Genomic DNA, 22,836 nt, shown 5'->3' on the forward strand with positions numbered 1-22,836 from the left:
TTTTTTTACACTTTTGACTATTTTTAAAATTTGTTTATGTGTTCTTATTGAATTTTAAGGCCACTTTGTATGTTTGGTACATTAACCATGACATGTCATTGTTATAAATATTTCCCCATACTTTTTTTATGATTCCATTCTTTTTGTTACAGGGTTATTGAGGTATGATTAATGTATAATACACTGCACATATTTAAAGTGTACATTTTTGATAAACTTTGACATATGTATACAGTCATCAAACCATCACCACAATCAAGATAATGAACATAGACATCATTCCTAGAAGTTTCCTTGCGCCCCTTGTAATCCCTCCCCCCGACCCCCCACCGTCCTCAGTAGCAATTGATCTGCTTTCTGTCACTGTATGTTAGTCTGCACGATCTAGAATTTTATATAAATGGAATCATACAATATGTACTCTTTCTTTCTGGCTTATTTCACTTACCATAATTATTTTGAAATTTTTCCATGCTGTTGCATGTATCAATCTTTCCTTTCTTGTTGTTGAATGGTATTTCATTGTATGGTTAAACCACAATTTATCTATCTTTTAAACCACTTGATGGACATTTGGGTTCTTTTCTGTTCGGGGATATTACACATAAAGCTGCTGTGAACATTCCTGATCAAGTCTTTGTGGAGCCATATGCTTTCATTTCTCTCAAGTAAATACTTAGGTACAAAATGACTGGATCACATGCTGGGTGTAGGCTTACCTTTTTAAGAAACTGACCAGCTGTTTTCCAAAGTGATTGTACCATTTCACATTCCCACCAGCAGTGCAGGAAAGTTCCAGTTGCTCTACATCACTACCAACACTTGGAATAGTCAGCATTTTTTTTTTAATCCTTTTTTTAAATTGGGAGATAGTTGCTTTAGCATTTTAAATTTGAGCAATTCTAGTGGGTGTGTAATAGTGTCTTTTTGTGGTTTTAATTTGCTTTTTCCTAATAACTAATGACGCTGAGCGTCTTTTCATGTGCATATCGCCATTCTTATAGCTTCCTTGGTGAAGTGTCTGTTAAAATCATTTGTCCATTTTTTATTTATCTTATTATTGAATTTTGAGAGTCAATATATGTTTTAGATAAAACCCCTTTGTCATATGTATGCCTTGCAAATATTTTCTCCCAGTCTGTGACTTGCCTTCTATTTTGTAACATGTTTTTTAAGAGTGTAAGTTTTAAATTTTGATGAAGTCAAATTTATTGATTTCTTTTTTTTATAGTCTGTGCTTTTGGTATCCTATTTTAGAAATCTTTTCCAAACCCAAGGTCACTAAGAGTTTCACCTATGTTTTATTCTAAATGTATTGTAGAAAGTGATCCAGTTTTAGTCAACTTTTGTATCTAGTGTGAAGGATCACATTTTATTTATTTTTCCGTATGGCTATTCAATATTTCCAGCGCCATTTGTTGAAAAGATTTCCTTTTCCCACTGAATTTTTTATTAGTGTCCTAGGGCTGACATAACAAATTACTACAAACGGGGTGGCTTAAAACCCAGAAATTAATTTTCTTCTAGTTCTGGAAGATACAAGTTCAAAATCAGGTGTTGGTAGAACCACACTCTCTCTAGAGATTCTAAGGGTGAATCCTTCCTTTCCTCTTCCCAGCTTCTGGTGGTCGTTGGCAATCCTCAGCACTCCTAGGCTTACAGCCACTCCAACTTCTGCTTCTGTCTTCACATGACAATCTTTCCTCTATATGTGTGTCTCTGTTTTCTCTTCTTATAAGGACACCAGTCATACTGGGTGTAAGGACCACCCTACTCCATATGAGCTCAACTTAACCAATTACATCTGCAAAGACCCTATTCCCAATTAAGTCCACGTTCTGAGCTTCTAGGTGGACATGAATTTAACCCAGTATAAGTTACTTGGGCACCTTTGCTGGAAATCAATTAACTGTATATGTGACTTATACTCTTTGATTTGGATCATTGCTTTTATGCTTCGTAAGTCATTTCTCATCCCGAGATCAGTTTAAATATTAACCTCTGTTTTATTCCAATTTCTTAAATGATTTAACTTTTAAAAATTTGAAGTAAATTTTGGAGTATGGTATATGGTTATACTGTAAGGTTATTTTTTTCTCCAAAATAACCAATTTCTTTTTTCCTGCCTAGTGCCTAGTATTTATTTAATGTTTTAAATTCTAAAGATATATACATGATACTTTATATAAATGTCTGTATATGATTACATATACTTTTTTAAAAGAGCCATTTTCCATTTGTGGGATAATTCATCTCTTGCCCTTTCTGCTGCTTCCTTTAAGTTCTTATAAGCATACACATTAAGACTAATTTAATGACCATTTTGTTCTATTACTGTTTTTGAGATTTGTACCAGTACTACACTCTAATAATCATTATAACTTTATAATTGGCTTTAACAGTTATCAGGGAAAATCTATTACTTTCATTTTTTTTCCTGCTTATTTGTCAAAATGAACTTTAAAATAATTTGGTCAAAATTGTTCAAGTCCATTGTAATTTCTACTCAACTAGCATTGTACCAGTGCATAATTTTGTGGAAGACTGCCACATTTTCAATTTTAGTCACACCATAGAGAGATCTGTTTATGCCTTCTTTTATGTAAGTTTTTTATATCTTTCATTAAAGCTTTGTAGCTTTCATCACATGGGTTTCTATTACGCATTTCTTATTAGCAGCATTCCTAGATTTTTCTACTTATTGCTTTCTGTCGTAAACGGAATCTTTCTTTTCCCTATTATATATCTTTTAACCAGTTTCGGCTAGTGTATAGGAACGTAAATGTCTTGGTATATTTATATTTTATCTGGTCACTTAAACTACCTTTATTAATTCTATGATTTTCAAAATTGTTCTTATCTCCTTTTGGCATCCAAACTTTAACCTGTGTTTACTTATTTATTTTGGGTCCCTTTCATGATTGTTTTCTGGTGTCCGGACTAATCACCTTTTCAGATCTGCAATTTGAGGCAGGTTTGTGTCTTCAGCTCATAACTAAATTCCCAGGGTCAGGTGGGTGCTATTCTGCTAGTCTGATTATCTCTTGCCTTCACTGCTTTGTTTTCTGAAATTCTCAACATTGTGGGGCATTAAAATGTACAATTCCCAGTGAACAGTACTACCAGGGCTCTTCTTTGGTCCCATCTACATTTCCTTTTGGAGGTCATACTTTGGCACAGTGTCCCCTGCCATTTCCTGTCCTGGGTCATAGCCTGCTTGTTTCCTGAGAACTGCTCTGTCCGGTCAGGTGGAGGAACTGGAGTGGGTCGTAGTGTGTTGGAATTCTTTGCCAAACTGTTGTTGAAATGTTAGGATAGTTTTCTTAAATTCTTAGAAGAGATGCTTACTATTTATCTTGAATGCGTCATGCTGTCATGCTCTGTAGAAATGATTAATAATGACACCAACTCAGTTACTTAGTCTTCAGTGGAACTAACCTTGACCAGAGCAAGGATGAAGACAACATAAAATTCTTAGCATGAGCAAAATCTTTGCTCTAATAAAAGAAAATATACCCATGTCTTTTAGAGATGAATATATCTACTCCTGGTCCTTAAATGTTGTCAAAGCAGTCTATTTGATTCAGAACTATTTAGATTTGTATTTGGCTTTAATACAAATTATGGAGAGTAAAAGATTATAACCTATTGAATAAAGTAAGAATCCATGAGTCTACACTGATATAAATAGATAAATAAATAAATAAAGGAAAGCTCTTCCTTAAAGTAGAATGTCAACTAATAAATGCAAAATAAATTATGGAATTAGAAAAACACCATTTGCCAACTAGCGTAGTGATAATTGGTTTTAGCATAGTGGGTCAAAGTTTGAGGAATAAAAGGGTATTTACATAGTCTCCAAGTATATCCCCACAAGCTACTTTTTGTTACAAAGAGAAAATAGTAACATTACCGTATAGATACATGGCAGACACCACCTGAAGCAATGATTAAAGGAAACATTGCCAGAAATGGCACGAATGGACAGCCTGTGCCACCTGACACCGTGCTCTGAGAACTTCGCATTACTTCTAGAGTATTCCTGCCAAAAAGCATAACTGGGATCTAATTATGAGGAAGCACTGGGCAAACCCAAAGTGAGGAATACTCTCCAAAATAACTAGCTTGTATTCTTCAAAAATGTCAATATCATAAAGTACAATGACAAATAAAAGAGTCACGAATTGTTGTGGATTAGACATGACATCTGAATGCAGCATGTGATGTTGGATTTTCTTTTGCTGTAAAGGGCATTATTGGGACAAATGACAAAAAAATCTCAATAATATTTGTAGGTTAGATGATAATGCATCAAAGTTCATTTCTTGATTTTGATGATTTTCTGTGGTTATGTGAGAAAAGCAAGTGGAAAAATGTTAACGTCTGACAAATCTAGAAGAAGAGTGTCTGGTCACTCTTCTTTCTCTTCTTGAAATTTTTTTGTAAATCTGAAGTTTTGTCAAAATGCAATACAAGCAAATACAAATTTTAAATTAAAAATACAAAGAATGATAGTGATGTCTCATTTTGTACTATGTTTTAATTGTCATAATGACAAGCACTTACATAACACTCTTTGGCACGTATTTTTTTATATATATATATATATATATTTATATATATATATATATACGCATTTAGTCTTTCTCCTGTGAGCCAGGTGGTGGTGTTATTCCCATTTTCAGACCTGGAAATTAAGGGACAGTGAGGTTAAATAATTTGCCTGTAGTTATATGCTGGTAAAGGGAGGACATAGGATATGAACTCCCAGGAATCTGGATCCAGAATCCATGTAAGGGCCGAATGAATCACATAGACTTCTTATTTCGACACTCATTAATACCACCTGGAACCCCTTTTTGGAAATTTCTATTTGGAGTCTGTAATAGTTATCTGCTTCTGTACAATGCGTTACCCCCAAACTTAGTGGCTTGAAATAATAGACACTTAATATCTCACAGTTTCTGATGGTTAGGAGTCTGGGTGCAGCTCAGCTGGGTGTCTCCTGTCCAGGATCTCTCAAAAGGTTGCAGTGAAGCTGTTGGCTGGGGATGTGCTCTCATCTGAAGGCTTGCGTGGTGGATATTTGCTTCCAAGCTCACTCATTTGGTTGTCAGGGGCCCTGGGTCCTGTACCACATGGCCCTCCCACAAAGGTGCCTTGTGACTAAGGCAGCTGGATTCCCCCAGGGCGAGCAAAGAGAAAGAGAGAGAATGCCTAAGACAGAAGCCACAGTCTTCTTATAATTGGATCTCAGAAGTGACATCCCATGCTATATTCTATTCATTAGAAACAAATCAGTAAGATCATCTCACTTGGAAAGAGAGGGGATTTCACACTTCACTAGGGAGTAAATGGCAGGAGGTGGGGATCACTGGGGGCTGTCTTAGGGGCCGCCTACCACAGAGTTGATGAATCAGTTGTGTACACGTGTTCGTATTCATTCTCGTTGGGTATAATGATCTCTTGAAAGAGGCCAGTTTTTGAATGTAGCTAGAAACCACGTGGCAGGGGAATGGAATGGTAACTTACTAAGAGACAACCTTGCTTTGTCCTGGCAGTGAGTACAAATTGGCTTCCTATTACCTTTTTCAATCCAGTACCATTTTCCCTCTAGGTACTGGACATTCCTCCCAGTACCAGCAAGTAACCGGCTGTGACTTTGGGGCCTCCCCCAGAGACTGTCCATTCCCTTTCTGCTCACTGCATCCATGTCTTCATCGGCCTGGCTGTGCTGGATTAGTGGACTCCCTGAGGGTAGAGAATGTGTCATTTTTGCCAAATCTGTTACTTCCCACCTAGCACAAACCCTGGGCCAGGAACTGGGTTAAGAGAGCACTAGCTTCTTCCCTAGGAGAGCTTGATTGATTTTTGGCTGTAGCAGAGGGTCTGACATATGCCATGTGCTTTGCACACTTGGTTGGTTCTGTAAGACAGGCTATTATACCTGTGCAGTTGTAATGGGGAGACCAAACCGATTTTGGACTCGATAACTTCCCAGGATTACAGCCTTAATCTTTTCCCCTTAATTGGAAAATCCTTTTGCAGGGCAACACCTCTGTGAAAGTAATCCAGGCAACAGTTTGGAAAACAAGACATCATTTCCACCCAGTTCTGTCTCCTGCCATTCCACGTGGCCTGTTTCCTCTTTCTTGACCCCCAGATTCTCACTGTTGGAGTTATGTTTTGGGGATAGGCGTGACTTTTTGGAAGGGGGAAACAGAAAAATAAAAATGAGAAAATAACCACCTCATTTAATTCCATCTCCCAAGATTAACTAAGTTAACCTGTTGTTGTGCTTCTTCCTAGTCTTTATATATATAGGCTTTTATTTAAAAAAATAATAAAGCTAGGGAATTCCTTGGCAGTCCAGTGGTTAGGACTCCACGCTTTCACTGCCGAGGGCCTGGGTTCAATCCCTGGTTGGGGAACTAAGATCCCACAAGCTGCGAGGCCAAATAATAACAATAGCAAAGGTAGAAGCATGTTACACCACCTCTCATTTTTTCCACTTAATATTTCATGAATGTTAAATACAGCTGCTTACCATTCCAATGTGAGTATATAGGTAGTTTAGCACGTCTCTCATTGTGGATGCTTAGTTTGTTTCCAAGTTTTTTCCCTTAAAAATAATGCTATCATGAATATCCTTGAGCTGAATAATTGTGCACATTTCTAATGGTTCCTTCTGATAAATTCCTGTAAGTGAAATTATTGGGTCAGAGGAAGGGATGAGAATTACCTTGGATTCTGAGAGCAGCAGGGAAGCTCTAGAAAGGGAATTGGCTGCAGAAAGTGGACATGAGGTCAAGGGCCACATGGGGGGAGCACGGGCAGTGGTGTTGGCGGTTCAGCACTTGGCCCTGCCGAACGGCAGTCAAACGCTAGCTTTTAGCAAAGTTACTTCAACTTCTGAACCTCAGTTTTGACCGGTAAAATGGGGTGGATGATCTCATGTAAATCAGAACATAGGTCCAAAGGCTTTTGCCAAAATCATCCCTTAGGAAAGAAGGCATGTCCAAAAATTCAAATCCTTATAAAGTGTCTCAGATTTTGGGATGCTGTCTCACTGACTTTAACTGAAAAAAAAAAAAGAATTGTTTAAAGAAAATACATTGGCCTGAAATGACTTCAATCAGTGCTTGTTTGGTATGCTTACAGAGGTTTTTTGACAGAATCAGTCAACAGAAGGGAGGCAAATGACTTGAACACAGATTTAGCAGTTATTTCTGGGAATCCGACCTCATGAATTGCGATTGTTGGATGCCATTGTAAGCAGACCTTCTGAAGATTCCCTTCAAAGGCAACAGTGGTTACATTGTGGTCCTCGTAAATATACACCTATAGTTTCAATACATAAAACAGCTGTCCTAATGCTGTATTAATGGGTATTCGTGGCTTGGGATAAACTTTCCAGTGACAGTGTGCTGTATCTCAAACAACTGAGATGGAAATGAAGATGACGTGTCCTGGAAAAAATGAATTGACTCAAAAATTGACTCTGGAGATAATGAACATGCAATGAATAAAATTATGTAATGATATGTCAGACTGGAAAAAGGCAATATTTCTCCATTAATGTATAATTTAAATAGTATGTGGTTATAAATATGTATGTGCAACCGAATTAATAAATTAAATTTTGTTAAGTCATATTTACTTTAGCTACGGCCCTAAGAGTTTATATAATTGACTGGATAAAAAATTGGTGTTGGGGCTTCCCTGGTGGCTCAGTGGTTAAGAATCCGCCTGCCAATGCAGGGGACACGGGTTCGAGCCCTGGTCCGGGAAGATCCCACATGCCACAGAGCAACTAAGCCCATGCGCCACAACTACTGAGCCTGCGTGTCTAGAGCCTGTGCTCCACAACAAGAGAAGCCACCACAATGAGAAGCCCACGCACCGCAGGAAAGAGTAGCCCCTGCTCGCCACAACTAGAGAAAGCCCGCGCGCAGCAACGAAGACCCAACACAGCCAAAAATAAATAAATAAATAAATTTAAAAAAAAAATTGGTGTTGGAAGGATCTTCTCATTGAGTAAGATGGGTCTCCTTATATTTGGGGAGACGTATTAGTTATCAAACTCCTGATGTTGTGTGAGAATAAAAATGTGATGTTTATCAGATGCTCAGCCCTCTGCCTGGTGCATAGCGAGTGCTCCACTCACGCTGGCTCTTGTCACGGGGCGTCAGATGGCAGATGCTGACTCTGGATGAGCACCCATTGGGGCTGGGGGAGGCAGGAGGGCTCTAGGACAGAGGAACATAAGGCAAACTTACTTATTCTGTCACGTGGCTTAGGACAGGATTTGACCATGTACAGTGGCTTGTTTCCAAAAGCAATTTTTTTTTAACTCTTAGAAATAATGTTTTGGGTGGGGCCCCAGCTGAGCTTTCTGGCTCTTGTACAACGCGTGGAAGCACCTTACAAATTACAACCAAGCTATTTCATGTCCTCACAACACATAGAAGCGTGGCGTGATGGCTGGGCTTTAGTTCACGGTTGAGACTTCATGGTGCTGAGCGGGTCCCATGTTCTGTGCAGCTGTCCACACGCTGTCCTTCCCTTCATTTGAACCTCCATCAGTGGGGCTCGTTCCCAAGCCACTTGCAAGGAAGAGGATAGATGTGTCTTCATACCAGCTTCCTCTGCCAGGCTGTGACATATGGCTCCTTGGGCCGCTCTCCAGAACACTGGCTAGAGAGAGAGACAGACAGAGAGAGATACAGAGACAGAGAGAGTGAGAGAAACAGAGATAGAGGAGAGACAAAGAGAGAGATAGAGAAAGAGAGAGACAGACACAGAGAGACAAGGAGACAGAGACAGAGAGACAGAGAGAGATAGAAACAGAAAGATAAAGAGACAGAGACACAGAGAGAGACAGAGAGAGAGAGACAGAGAGAGAGAGACAAAGAGACAGAGAGAGAGAGACAGAGAGAGAGGCAGAGAGGGCTGTCTGCATGGTGAGCTAGCTAGTATAGCAGAAAAAGGAAATGGGAATAATTTTAGCGTGATCGTATTCTTCCTGACAGGTGCTCTGAGCTGCGTTTTCATTTGTCGTGTTTTGGGGACTGTGTAATGTCTTCACCCCAGGGCCTGAGGCCTGAACCTGTGTCTTCAGGAGTAAGTGCTCAGCAGTGGGACCACTGGGGAGATAACTGACCATCTTTCTGAGGCTGTCTCTGGCCACATAGGTAGCAAACCCAACTTCCCCTGGGAAGAAGGCAGGGTTCCTCTGGAGATGCCATCCAGTCTCCCACTAGTCTCTTGGGGTCACTGGGCCCCCTGTGTGGCCAGCAGTGTATATGTGTGGATGCCAGAGGAGACCCGCTGTTTCTATCCCACCCCACCTCGTGCTGGTTTACACGCTGAAAGAGCTGCTCACGTAGCTGCGGAGAACTGCCATCATCCTTTGATCATTTGGAAAAGCCTCCTTTGAAGAAAAATGGTCTAGGGCTTCACGTCCCCGTAAAGGCTACCCAGTCCCTGCAGCTTTGCCTGTGGGCCTATGGCCTCCTTCCTTTCCACGTCCCTGGACTGGTCACCCTCCCCCCTCCTGCTGCTGGACGCATGAGCTTTCCTTTCCCACAAATCTTCAGTCTCTCACTGTCTCCACGTGTTCTCCCTTCTCTGTTTCCCTTGAGGAGGGTCCTTACCTCCCTCTCTTCCTTTTTGGCACCATACGTTCCTTTGGCAAAGGTGCTAAACATTTCTGCCTAGTGGACCTGGTGTTTTGTCAAAATAACTTAATTTCTCACAGCTCATTCTATCAGTGGGATAAAGGCTCTGTGTGTGTGTGTGTGTGTTTTCTTAGTTGTTTTTGAACCAGCACTCCTTAGGCCTGTGTGTTTGAAAAGTACTTTCCTGATAAGAGTAACATTAGGTCTTGTGTTTGGCTGTGATATGTTTCTTCTTGATAAATTGACTTTGACTTCATTTCTCTGTAATCCTCCTAAATCAAAGACCTAGATTTTTAATTAGACCTGAGAAAACTTTGGTGGTTCAACCAGAAACCAAGTACTGGCCAACTGGAAGGTTCCTACTGAGCCTGGGACCACGTCAGTGTTTAGGGGGTAGAGAGGGGATCTGGGGGAGTCCCTTGCAGGGGTAGGTCAGCAGCCCTTGAAGCCTTCCTTTGGGTCAGTTCCAGGATGATTACAGCAAAGGCCTATGAGAGTTGGGGTTCTCTGTGGACGACGTGCTGCTATGTCCTCATGGCAAAGCAGCTTTAATTGTCCATCATCAGTAGCTAATGAAAGTTTTCAGAGTTGCTCTGGCAATTGGCAACCAGGAGAGGCTAGAGCTGCCATAACAAAGAACCACAGACTAGGAGGCTTACACAACAGAAGTTTTTTTTTTTTTGTGGTTCTGGAGGCTGGAAGTCCAAGATCAAGGTGTCAGCAGGGTTGGTTTCTTCTGAGGCCTCTCTCCTTGGCTTGTAGACGGCCGCCTTCTCCCGGTGTTTTCACATGGTCTTCCCTCTGCATGTGTCTGGGTCCAAATTTCCTCGTCTTGTAAGGACACCAGTCATATAGGACTGCTGCCCTCCCTAATGACCTTATTTAACTTAATTACCTCTGTAAAGACCCAGTCTCCAAATAGAGCCACATTCTGAGGTTATGGTTTCAACATAGGCATTTAAGGGGGATGCAAATAGGCCTCAAGCAGCTTCTGGAAAGCACTTTGCTCTCCTCTAATGCTGTATATGTACTGTATATGTTCCTCTCTAACTTACTGCCTGGGTGTTTTGTAAGTAGGAACTCATTTTCTCCACACGTCCATCCCTTGGGTAGGTATTAGTTTCTTCACCACTTCACGAGGAAACTGTAAAGGAAGGACAACCTGCCGATACCTCAGAGCTGGTCACCGGCCCGTGGACCAGAGGCTGGGCCCCAGCAGCACACTGTCCTCCCTGTGCTGCTGACACAGCCCAGCTCCTCGGCCCACACCCCTCCCCCAGCACCACTCATCCTGACCTCAGCGCCTAAGACAGGCTCCTCAGGACCCAGGGCGGACTCTGCCGTGCAACGTCTGTGAGCAGACTCGTCGGAAGAATGAACATTGGGGTTTTATCGCCTCGTTTTACAGCTTGGGTTGTAGGACGTTGAGCCTTTTGTGGAAGACTCTGTATCCAAGGGATCCAAGGGCACCGAAGGGCTCTGCTTTCCAAAGAAGACTGTTCTTCCAGAAAGGTGGTGCTTATTTAGAGGCAAATCAAGAGAGGCAAAGAAACCATCACTTTATCTTGAGGATAAACAACATAGCCCTTTAGAGGTGACAGATAATAACTCATAATGGTCTTTAATGGTCAAACTAGACATGAATGTTAGAGGGAATATTATATTACAGTGGAAAGCGAACAGGTCCTGGGGTTTTAGCTGTAAGTACTACCTTACTGGGTATGATGTTTTGGCCTCAACTGCTTCATCTGGAAAATGGGAATATAATATCTCCTTGCAGGGTCACTGTAGGGTCACAGATTACAGGCACACCTTGTTTTATTGCACTTTGCTTTACTGCGTTAAACACGTACTGCGTTTTTTACAAATTCAAGGTTTGTGGCAACCTCACGTTGAGCAAATCTATCGGCGCCATTTTTCCAATAGCGTCTGCTCACTCCGTGTCTCTATGTCACGTTTATGGTAATTCTCACAATATTTCAGGTGTTTTCATTCTGATTATATTTGTCAAGGTGATCTATGATCATTGACCTTTGATGTTACTAATACAACTTGCTGAAGACTCAGATGATGCTTAGCATTTTTTAGCCACAGAGTATTTTTCAATTAAAGGATGTACTCTTTTTTTAAACATAATGCTATTGCACACTTAGTAGACTACACTCTAGTGTAAACATAGCTTTTCTATTTGCTGGGAAAACAAAAAACTCATGTGGCACACTTCATTGCACTATTTACTTGATTGAGGTGGTCTGGAACTGAACCTGCAATATCTCTAAGGTCTACTTGTATGTATGTAAGGTACCCAGTTCAGTATCTCAGTTGTTTTTTTGATTCTGTTGCAAAAAATAGGCAAGGCTACATAAACTGCAGTAAAAACTTACCCGCAATCTTAGTGGTATATCACTACGAATATTTATGTCTAGTATAGTATGTCTGCTCCTGACCCTTCACTCTGATAGAAAAGCCACCATCTCAAGCTTTGCCAGTCACCAGCCATCTCTGGAGGATCTTGTACCAGCAATTAAATGCTTCAGTTTGGGAGTGACACCTGTTGCTGCTCCCAGCTCGTTAGCTGGACCTGGTCACGTGGCTCCACCTAAGTGCTAGGGGGCCCTGTGTGCAAACCTTCCAGCGCCTGCCAGGAGGAGCAGGTGAATAGCTGTAAGGACACTTCTCTCTACAGAGTAGGTGTTGAGTGCGTGGTACCAACATTCTTATGATGGGTCCTGCCTTTACTGAAAGCCATTGTTCCATTTGCTCTCTTTCCAGCAAGACTTAATGAATCCTAATTCAATAGTGGGCTAGTAGATTTAGCTGCACGTCCTCTTACCCCCTCGCCCTTGGGGAAAATAGTCTATGAATATCCCGAAGTCAGTTGTTATTCTCTGAGCTGTTGCAGTAGAGCTGTGTAGGTTCACTTATAAAAAGAAGGCATTTCGACCATACGCTGGAAAGATTTTATGAGCATGTGAGTGACATTGTGTGTTTGTGTGTCTCGGGCAGAGAATGAGACTCAGAGGTAGTCATTTTTATCTGACTCGTACAGCTGAGGGCCACGCTGCTTTTTAGCACTGACCTGGCTGTGGTTACATTGCAGCCCAGTACTGACTTCTCCCCTTTACTTTTTGAAAAACTGTAGTAAAATGTACATGATATAAAATTTACCATTTTAACCAGTTTTAAGTATTTAGTGGCATGCAGACATTCACATTATCGTGCATGTATTGTGTATCACCACCATCCACCACCAGAACTTTTTTCATCTTCCCAAATGGAAGCTCCATACCCACTAAACAATAACTCTCCATTCCACCTCCCCCATCTCCTGGCAACCACCGTTCTACCTTCTGTCTCTGAACTTGACTACTCTCGCATCAATGGAATCACACAGTATTTGTCCCTTTGTAACTGGCTTATTTCACTTAGTCACAATGCCTTCAGGTTTCATCTGTATTATAACAGGTGTCCAGATTTCCTTCCTTTTTTTTTTTTTCTTCCTTTTTAAGGCTGAATAATATTCCATTATATGTATAGACCACATTTGGTTTATCCATTCGTCTGCCAGTAGACACTTGGGTTGCTTCCGCTTTTTGACTATTGTAAATAATGCTGCTGTGAACATGCGTGTGCAAATATCTGTTTGAGGCCCTGCTTTCAGTTCTGGGGGGGATCTATACCCAGAGTGGAAGTACTGGATTTTATGGTAATTCTATTTTTAATTTTTTGAGGAACCGCCATATTGTTTTCCATAGTGATTGCACCACTTTCCATTCCCACCATCAGGGTACCTTTTACTCTTTACTCCCTGGCTGACATCCCCATGGAGAACTTGGGAGTATTAGCTGCTTGTTTCACATTCTGGTACAAAGGACAGGGTCCCTCCTGCATCCCATCTATCATGACTTCATCTGGCATTTATTGCCTCCTTATCCTTGTTTTACTTCGTAATTTTGCTCAGAGGTCATGTACTAGAGGCGTAGGTTATACTTTCAATTCTGACAAAGAACGTGTGAACGGGGAAGTTATCCTTTGTATGTTTCATTGGACTTTTGTCATTTTTTATTACCGTTACTATACTTGCTATACCTATGGGCTATCTGTCACTGAATTTCTCCAATATTCTTAGTAACAATGTGTAAGAAATACAAAGTCTAATATAGAAATGCAGCCTCTTAGAGATTTGTGGGAATAAAGTTAATTTGAGGAGTGCATTTGATGTTTAGTTAGCACCTGACTTTTAGGTGTGCTAGACATATCTGACTACATGCTACCGTATCAAAATACAAAACAAAACAAAACTTGGGGAATCTAGCTAAACCTGTGGATATTATCCTCCTCCGTCCCCTCTCTCTATGACTCTGGATGGTAATAAATATCCCATCAGTAGAATCTGTCCTCATTTTCTCAATATAATCTATGCCCTTTTACTTTGAAATGATGACTTTCCCCATATCTCTTAGGTCCCCAAGCCTGAAAGGATTTTAATTTCCCAGGCTTGAGAGCTTAGCCTGTGAGGAGAGGTACAAATAAATGCTTTGAAGAGCCATATAGAGAAAACAGCCCCAAGTTCTCCAAGGCTCTGCTACTCACTCCTGCAGCCTGGCCATTCTCCCTCAGCTTTGTCTGAGCAAACAGCACTCCCCTCCCGCCTGGGCGCTTAGCTTTCCAAGAAAAGCAGGTTGGTGGTGATACTAGCTTAGGAAAACAGAAGATATCCGAGCTGTGGCCTTGTTCTTCCTGCATGGCCAGGAAATCCCTACCAGGGAGCTCCTGGAGTCCTCGGGAAGCCATCTTCCTTTACTTCCAGGCAGAGATGCACATGCAAAGGACAGTTCTGTTATTTTATCTTATTTTATTTTTGTCATCTCTGTTCCTGACATCACCTATGTATAATTCTCAATTGACTTTTTTTTTTTACAAGGAAAAAACAATTCCCTCCAATACTTTATAGAAGGGGATTAGAGTCACTGTGACATTCCAGGCTGGCTAATAAATAATTTGAATGTAAATTATATAGACTCTGAACACAAGTGTGTGAACTCACAGGTGTCCTTCAAACCATTGTACTTCCATATTTCTGCTCTTTATGGAAGACTTTTTTTTTTAAACCAAGAGTTAAAAATAAACTCATAATTGAAGTCTATTTTATGCTAAATAGGAATATCAATTACTGTTGAATAATCAGCCTCACCTGATTATTTGAGGTTATACTCAAAATGCTGACAGTAGCAAAAAGGTTCTAGCAGCTATTTCAAATAACAGGTTCAGAAAGTTTCCACTGAGTCACTATTGGGTCGTTTAATATAAAGAGCCCAAGTCAAAGCCAAGCTTGTTTAATATACATTCTTTTTTTCTCTAAATGGGGACTGACGGGCTCTTTTCTAAATATGGTGACATGAAATTACATTTTACGCTAGCTAGCTATTTTATTATAGGCTATTTTTCACACAGGCTATTTTATAGGACTGTTTTATTATATACCTTGAAAGCACTGCATTTTGGTAGAAGATATTCTGTTCTCATTAAACGAGCGGAAACCTGTGTAGGCTGAATTAATAGCCAACAGGACTCGGGTAACTGATTCTTCATTTGCAAAATGCTGAGCCATTAAGAGGATCAATCAGTAGGGGGTGGTGTAATCCACAGACACAGACATTTTTCCCCGCGGTTCTGTTCATGCATCTGAATGCAAAATTGTTCAGGATATTTTTTTATTTTTGAAGTGCATTAAGGAAAAAGGCATCCCAGCAGGGGCTTAATAAAGGACTTTTTTTCTCCTTTTTCCAAACTTTTTATATTCATACCAGGCTTTCTAGTTTGGAAACCATTTTGAAGTCAACGTTGTGAATATTAAACAGGGAAGGGAATGAGGCCAAGCTGTTACCTCATAGAAATCAGATACTAACCCTTTCCCATTCCCTGGGTGGAAGGTGTGATATGCTCAGAATGACCGTTTTGATCTTGTTAAGTGGTCAAATTTAGTAATAACGCTTAAATCTCATGCAAGCACAAGGGGGGTTATAACTGGGGTGGATTTGTGAGGGGGTCCTAATCTCCAGAGCACAAACTTGAACCTCCATCTGGAGACCGAGGTGGTCCTGTTGAACTGAATTAAACTGAACATTGCTGGTGTTGCCCCTAACAACAGTTGCTAGGCGACCTTTGCCAGCATGTGGAGGGGTGGGAATCACTGCACGTCACGGCACTTTTTATCATCATACACCAGCGGTCTTGTTTTGGGAAGGGCCTGACACATATATTGAGTGGGCCACGTGATAGAAATGTCACACACACACTGGGAAAGGGAGGCATTTGGGAACGGTCTGAGAAATCAGAAATAGTTGTCATGCAGCTGGTATGGCATCCCTGCCTGTGTGATCTCTGACTAAAACTCCCAACATGGGCTTCAGTTGATTGACAGCGTTGAATTTAGTGTGTGACCATCCTGCTCTGTTGGGGAGGCTGGAAAGGGAAGGGAAGATGGAACGAGTAAAGGTGAAGATGTCATTGCTCCATCAGTATTGGGATGGCAACTCTGGTAGCAATCTACGTGGTACCCTGTGTTACAATATACTGACCAAGTGAGCACACGTTGAAAGCATTCTCTCAATCAGTACATGATTTGATTTACAGATCGCCAAATATCTCATGATGTTATTCACTTCCCGAGGTGCGAAGGGTCCTAATGCAGAAGTCTATTTACTCATTTAAAGGGGTTACATCTATTGCAGCAGAAAATGTCGCCGCCGTTCATTGAACAGATTAGCTCAACACAAGCAGAGCCCAAATGACTGTTTCCAAAAATCACACTGCTCTTTGGGCTGAGCAAAGGCTTGGAGGGGCGTCTTTTCTTTTTTATTCTCCTATTCTCTTTCCACGTGGCCAATCTATGCAGTCTCAGCAGCTGGGCTGAGATGCCTGTGGTTTGAGTAGTTAGATTGTAAATCAGTAGAAACCTGTCTGACCCCGCCCTGCCTTTACCGGTTTTAAAGGAGCAATTCTCTACAAGACTTTCTTTTAAAAACCAATTAAAAAGCTATTTTTAATTAGAGCAAATGAAAGCAGTTCATAAATTTATTAATCCCTGGAGCGTCATACAACCTAAACGACATCCCTGCTTCAGAGATTTCAACTCTTAAATGATCCGGCTCTGTTACCACAAAGGAAGCGAGCGTCTCCAGGACATTTTTCTGTGAAGGTGCCAGATAATTAAAATGACAGTAGCTCCAGGGTGAAACGTCATACCTGCCTTCCCATGTTCTCAATATTAGAATTGCATTTAGAAGACACTTTTATAGGTCACCAGGCAGGAAGGGTAGAAATAAATCAATGAAAAAAAAAAGTGCATCTTGCTCAAAAAAGAAGGGGGGAAAGAAATAGATATTTAAAAGGTCCTTTGGAGAAGTGATGGGTCAGAGGACATTATTATTTCCCTAAGGAAGAAATAAAGTGGGTGATGATCTGATTTCTGGACGGAAAGGCACGGCTCAGGACTCTGGCTCTGAGATCAGGTCTGGATTCATTTACTGTCACCAACACTTGCTGATGACCCACATCGGGCAAGTTATTTTATCTGGATACGCTCCTAATTCTCCTACGAATTTCAGTTAGTAAATACATCTTACGTACACGCAATATATAACTACAAGATTTGATGACACGTAATATGTAAGGCGCTTAGGATTGTGCCTGGCACATGGTAAGCCTGCAACAGATGTTAGGGTGGTTGTTGCCTTATTTTTGCTGTAAATCACTGAGAAAGTTGTTCTTAGGCAGGATTCCTAAAGGGAGCAGTGAGTGTTATTTGAACGTGGGGAGCGGCACTTGCTGGCAGGTTGGAAGCGTCCTGTCAATAGCGTGGACCTGTGGCGGAATCCTGGAACGACATGAGCAGAGTAGGAACAGGTGCTACCGAAAGCAGATGAGGATAAAGGTGACACCTGCCCGCCTCTAGCAGATGTCAGAGGGAGGTCCTTGGCGGATGACTCTGAGCAGCCTCACCGTGGTGGACACTCACAGACCCAGAGTAAACCACGGGTCCCCAGAGGGACCTTAAGTGGTCAACATAATGAATAGCATCTGTGTTGAACTTCATAGTTCCTCACATTATCCTGTTTGACCCTAGCAGCGGCCAAGTGACATAAATAGGGCTGGGATTCTTTCCTTCCTCTCTGTCTCTGTCTGTTTCTCAACAGAAGAGAAGATGATGGTCAAAATCTGTGACTTGCCCCTGATTCAGTGAGTCAGCCTGAGAAGCAGAGGCACAGGGACCTAGCACATGTGTTCTGACCCAAATCCCACACGCTAGAGCCTTGGCTTACTGTGATGGGGCTTGGTGTGCCCATGTCATATCGCCGTGTCCCATTTGGCTTCAGTGCAGCTGAGGCGACAGCACTTACATGTGGTCAGGGACCCACCCAGACCACAGAACCTTGGTTTCTCTCTATCTCCCCTTCCAGGATCTTCCCAGAAGACTCCAGATCCTGAAGTAGGAAAGTTTAATGCCCTTGGAGACTATCCTCAACCAGTGGGGGGGTTGGGGGGGTGGGATGGAGTTGGTGGATAAATGCCCCAGCTCTGGTCCCTCTGGGGACAGTTTGGGGGGACATTCTGCAAGGCTTCTTAGGGGTCCCCAGTGAAGCTGAGCCCCCCTCCCCCTTGTCCTGGCAGTAATCAGCTCAATAATGAGCCTTTTCTGACTTCCCTTCCTCTGTCTCACTTTGCTGCCCCCTCACTGCTAATGCTCGGGATTTCCTCTCCCATAAACTATGCACATCCTGCATTCAGGGAAACCCAAAGGAAGGCAACAAACCCTTAACAAGGAAACTCTAAAAGTGACATAAAGCTGTTCTAATCAGGAAGGACAAAGGCCATATTTAATATTCCAGGTTAATAATTCAAAGGTACTCATTTGGTAAATGTTGGAAATTTAAAAAAAAAATTCCACTTGGATTCAGAATTCAACAGGGCAAAAGGAAAACTTTTCCCCACGTGTTGCTTTTTTTTTTTTTTAATTTATTTATTTAAATTTGTGGCTGCGCTGGGTCTTCGTTGCTGCACGCGGGCTTTCTCTAGCTGCGGCGAGCGGGGGCTACTCTTCGTGGCGGTGCGCGGGCTTCTCATGGCGGTGGCTTCTCTTGTTGCGGAGCACGGGCCCTAGGCGTGCGGGCTCAGTAGTTACAGCGTTGTTAAATGGGTTTGTCTTCTGTGGAGCCCAGTGGCCTGTGTCCTTGTGGGTTTGCTGTCCCGTAACCAAGGTGCTGCCCAGATGCACAGAGCTGGAGCACAGCTGAGGGCCTTTGCTGCCTCCATGCAGTCTGGTTCCCTTTGCTGGGTTCACGCAGAAATGTAGAGGGTCCTCTGTCCGCCCGCCTTGGAAATCCCGCCTCAGAGCTCTGTGTGGGAGGCCAGCCAGGGCCAGTGGTGGATCAGGGAGGGCTGAGCTCTCAGATCCGGTCCCCTCCCCCTGCTTGGGCTCCTCATCATCACTCGTGGGATATAGGGTAGAACTCTGGGTGTGAGTTCAGGCTCCTGCCTCCTGTAAAAGTCACTTATGCTCTCTCTCTGGCCTTTGGCTCCTCATGTGGAGAAAAAGAAAAGGGAGCAAAGCTAATGAAGATGTGTGTATATAACTTATGGAGTTGTTGTAGTCACAGAGGTGGAGATATACGTGAAAGTGCTTAGAATACCAAAGGGAACAAAGCAAGTGTTAGCTCTTGATTTTTAGGAGGTGAGCAGGGGACAGGAGAAAGAGAAAGAAGAGAAAAGGTGACAAGGACCCTGCTTAGTAAGTTCCATCCCCTCGGGCTCCTCCCTCTGCCTGACCACGCCTCCCCTTCCCCTGCAGCCCCCTCTTTGCCTGGCCCGCTCCTCTCTGCCTTCCAGTCTCAGCTTAAAGGTCACTTCCTCCAGGAAGCCCGCTCTGACTGCCCCTCCACTAAGTCTCTGACGGGTGCTTCTGTGCCCTTGTGTCAACCTGAACTTGACCCGTCAGAGCCCTTCCTTCATTGCCTGTGGTTTGTCTGCATTCCCTACAGCCCCATGACGACAGCGCCTCACCACTGGAGCATATCAGTACCTTACCCAGCAGGCCCAAAATGGGGGATAAAGGACTAATATGAGAACAGATGTGTTCTCTTAATCACTCCATGGCTGAGATTTTGGCGACCCAATATTCTTGGTCTGAATCATCTTAACCTTGTTACTAATCAACTACTGTAGTTACTAAAATACCAGAAAGTACAAACCATTGGGTGGGATATTTTTTAGTAGAAGAACAAATCATTGACTTATGTATAAACATTAGAGTTGCTTTATTCAAGTTCAGAATTAGGAGTTCCAGCTTTTCCTGAAGGTGAAGGAAGCCCTGAATGCTGCACTTTGGAGATCTGATCTACATAAACACTGTCTATTGAAAACTTGTCAATATACAAAGTAAACGCCATCAACCACTCACCTTATCAATATACTACATTGTAAACTTTAAAAAATAGGTTCCCACTCCATCTGATTTCATTTAGTGGAAGGAATATTTTTATTTACTGAGTGCTGAAGGCACAGTAAGCATGTGAAAATGAAAGACATATTATATATATATATATATATACACCAAAATTCCTTGGGAAATTTCAGCACATTGTACATAACATGCATCTTTTTAAAAAAGCTTAAAATTTAAATGTCAGAAATATTACTGCTCTGTACTTAGTGCCTAAGTCTTTTTAGACACATTTTACAGATTTTCTTTACAGCAATCATGCTCAGTGAAGTTACAGTTTAGTAGTCAATCTCTGTAGTGATTTAACACATAGGTATGTTTTCTTGTGACTTTCATGTTTGTAGCTCATCTTAACATAATAAGTATGAAACTACTACTAATGGTGCAATGATAGCTATTGATCTTTCCTGCCCAATTAAGTAACAAAGAATAGAAAGGTGTGATGAGAGTTTGATGCAGTTGATGTCAAATTATGATCAGTTCATATCACTAAAGGCTATAAGGGCTCCAAGTGCTAAACGGGGCATAGCCCAGCCCCTATGTTCACTGCAGCACATTCACAATGGCCAGGATGTGGAGACAACCTAAATGCCCATTGATAGATGAATGGATAAAGAGAGTGTGGTATATTCACACGGTGGAATATCACTCACACTTCAAAAAAGAAGGAAATTCTGCAATATGCAATAACATGAACTTCAAGGACATTACTGAGTGAAATAAACCAGTCACAGAAAGACAATATTGCATGATTCCACTTATATGGGGTATTGAAAATAGTCAAATTCGTAGAATCTAATAGTGGAATGGTAGTTGCCAGGTGTCAGAGGGTGGAGAAATGGGGTGCTACTAATTAACAGGCATAGTTTCAGTCAAGATGAATAAGCTCCAGAGATCAGCTGTGTAATACTGTGCCTGTAGTGCACAATCACATACACTTAAACATGTGATGAGGGCAGGTCTCATGTTAAGTGTTCTTACCCCTATAAAATAAAATTTAAAAACACAGAAAACATAACAAAACAAAGCCGCCTTATGGTGGGCTCCCAATACAAGTATTTTGATAGTGCTTGGGATTTTTAATTTGCTGTGGTCGTTCTTTATTTTTCTTACCAAGGCAGAGAAGCAGGTTTAGAAGAATGAGGGGGGTGTCCAATCAAGGTCTCTGTATTGATTTAAGATACCTGTTAGACATGGCAATGGTGACTAGACACTGAGCTGGAACCCAGCGCTTGCAGGAAGTCTAGGGTGGAGAAATAAACGTGGGCAACATCAAATGGCCCATGCCATGCAGAGCATGAGCTGGGTGCAGTCATCTAAGGAGTGTAGCTAGGGAAAGAAGGAGGCTCAGCCAGGCGCTGCAGCGTTCAGCAGTTAAGCCAGGTTCTCCTGGGGCATTCTGCCCACCTTGACAGTTCTGCTCAGCAGGAGAACCCCAGGGAAGAAAGAGGCCCAGCTGACCCCAGGCACAGTAACCTCAGTGCCGAGAGGGTAGTTGCCAAGCACCAGCCAGACACAGTACTTATGCTGCTGTAAGAGCCTGTGTTCCAAAGCTCCCCCCAGGCCAGCACTGATGGTGCTCCCTCAATTCCCCCACCTCCCGCATTTGCCCCTGGAAATAGAGGTCTTGGAAACACTCCGCATCTACCTTGCTTCTGTTTCATCTCTATCAATGTACCCTAGCCACCACAGGAGTCAGGGGCAGGGGAATTTCTCTCCTCTGCCTTCACCCCAAACCCCTCTACTGCCTAGTTGCTTTGCTTCCACTTGGAATTCGTGAGTTCCAGCCTAGTACTGGAAGTCAGATGACCAGCTTGTTCCCGGTCCTCCCTTTTATAGCATGGACCACATTTTTATGTCTTTGGATTATGGAATTTTGCTTCTAAATCCTGCAGAGACAGTAAATGAGCCGGCTAGGTGTTGGCCCTTCTCTTACCACCATCTTCTTTGGTGAAGTCATTTTTCCTGTTTGAATAAGAATAAATCATTGACATATACATAAATCAGTCTCTTGTGGGCACTGTATGCACAGTATCTCTAATTCTCACAGTGATTCCTGAAGTACAGGCTTTAGTATCTGCTCTTGACAGATGAGTAGACTGAGACCCCAAACCCCTAAGTCATTTGACCAAGGTCGCACAGACGAAGGTGGATTTTCCTTGAAGCCTTGTTGGGCCTTACTGTTCAGTATCACCTGTTCTTAGTGTTTGCCTCTTGGATTGTTCACTCGTTTATTTATTGGTTGGCCACCATCTGAACTCCCTGCCTGTTTAAGGGTGTCTCGCACCCGATATGTAGGACAGGGTCCCACGGCCCAGGATGGAATCCAGGCAGTTGGCTGTCTGTGCCTGGTTCTCTGACTGTGCAGAGACAATGCACCAATGCAGGGGCGGTGACAGGTTATTAGAGGGGTTCCCAGTTTTAGTGGCAGCATCAAGCACGCAGCGGTCTGGGGCAGCTGTCCCAACCGACTGACAGTGGGGGACCTCGGCTATCTCCTCTGCTACCTAGACCCCTGTCTCTTCTTCATTCTCTCACTCTGGTTCTCTAGTCTCCCTCTCAGTTCAAGTGTGCTTCTCTTCATCCTTCCAGTAATGCCTCTTTTGCTTGAATCAGCAGAACTGCTTTCTTGGATTACAACCAAGAGCTCTCATC

Source organism: Balaenoptera musculus, chromosome 2 (assembly GCF_009873245.2).
Source record: "Balaenoptera musculus isolate JJ_BM4_2016_0621 chromosome 2, mBalMus1.pri.v3, whole genome shotgun sequence".
In the NCBI taxonomy this organism is placed as follows: domain Eukaryota; kingdom Metazoa; phylum Chordata; class Mammalia; order Artiodactyla; family Balaenopteridae; genus Balaenoptera; species Balaenoptera musculus.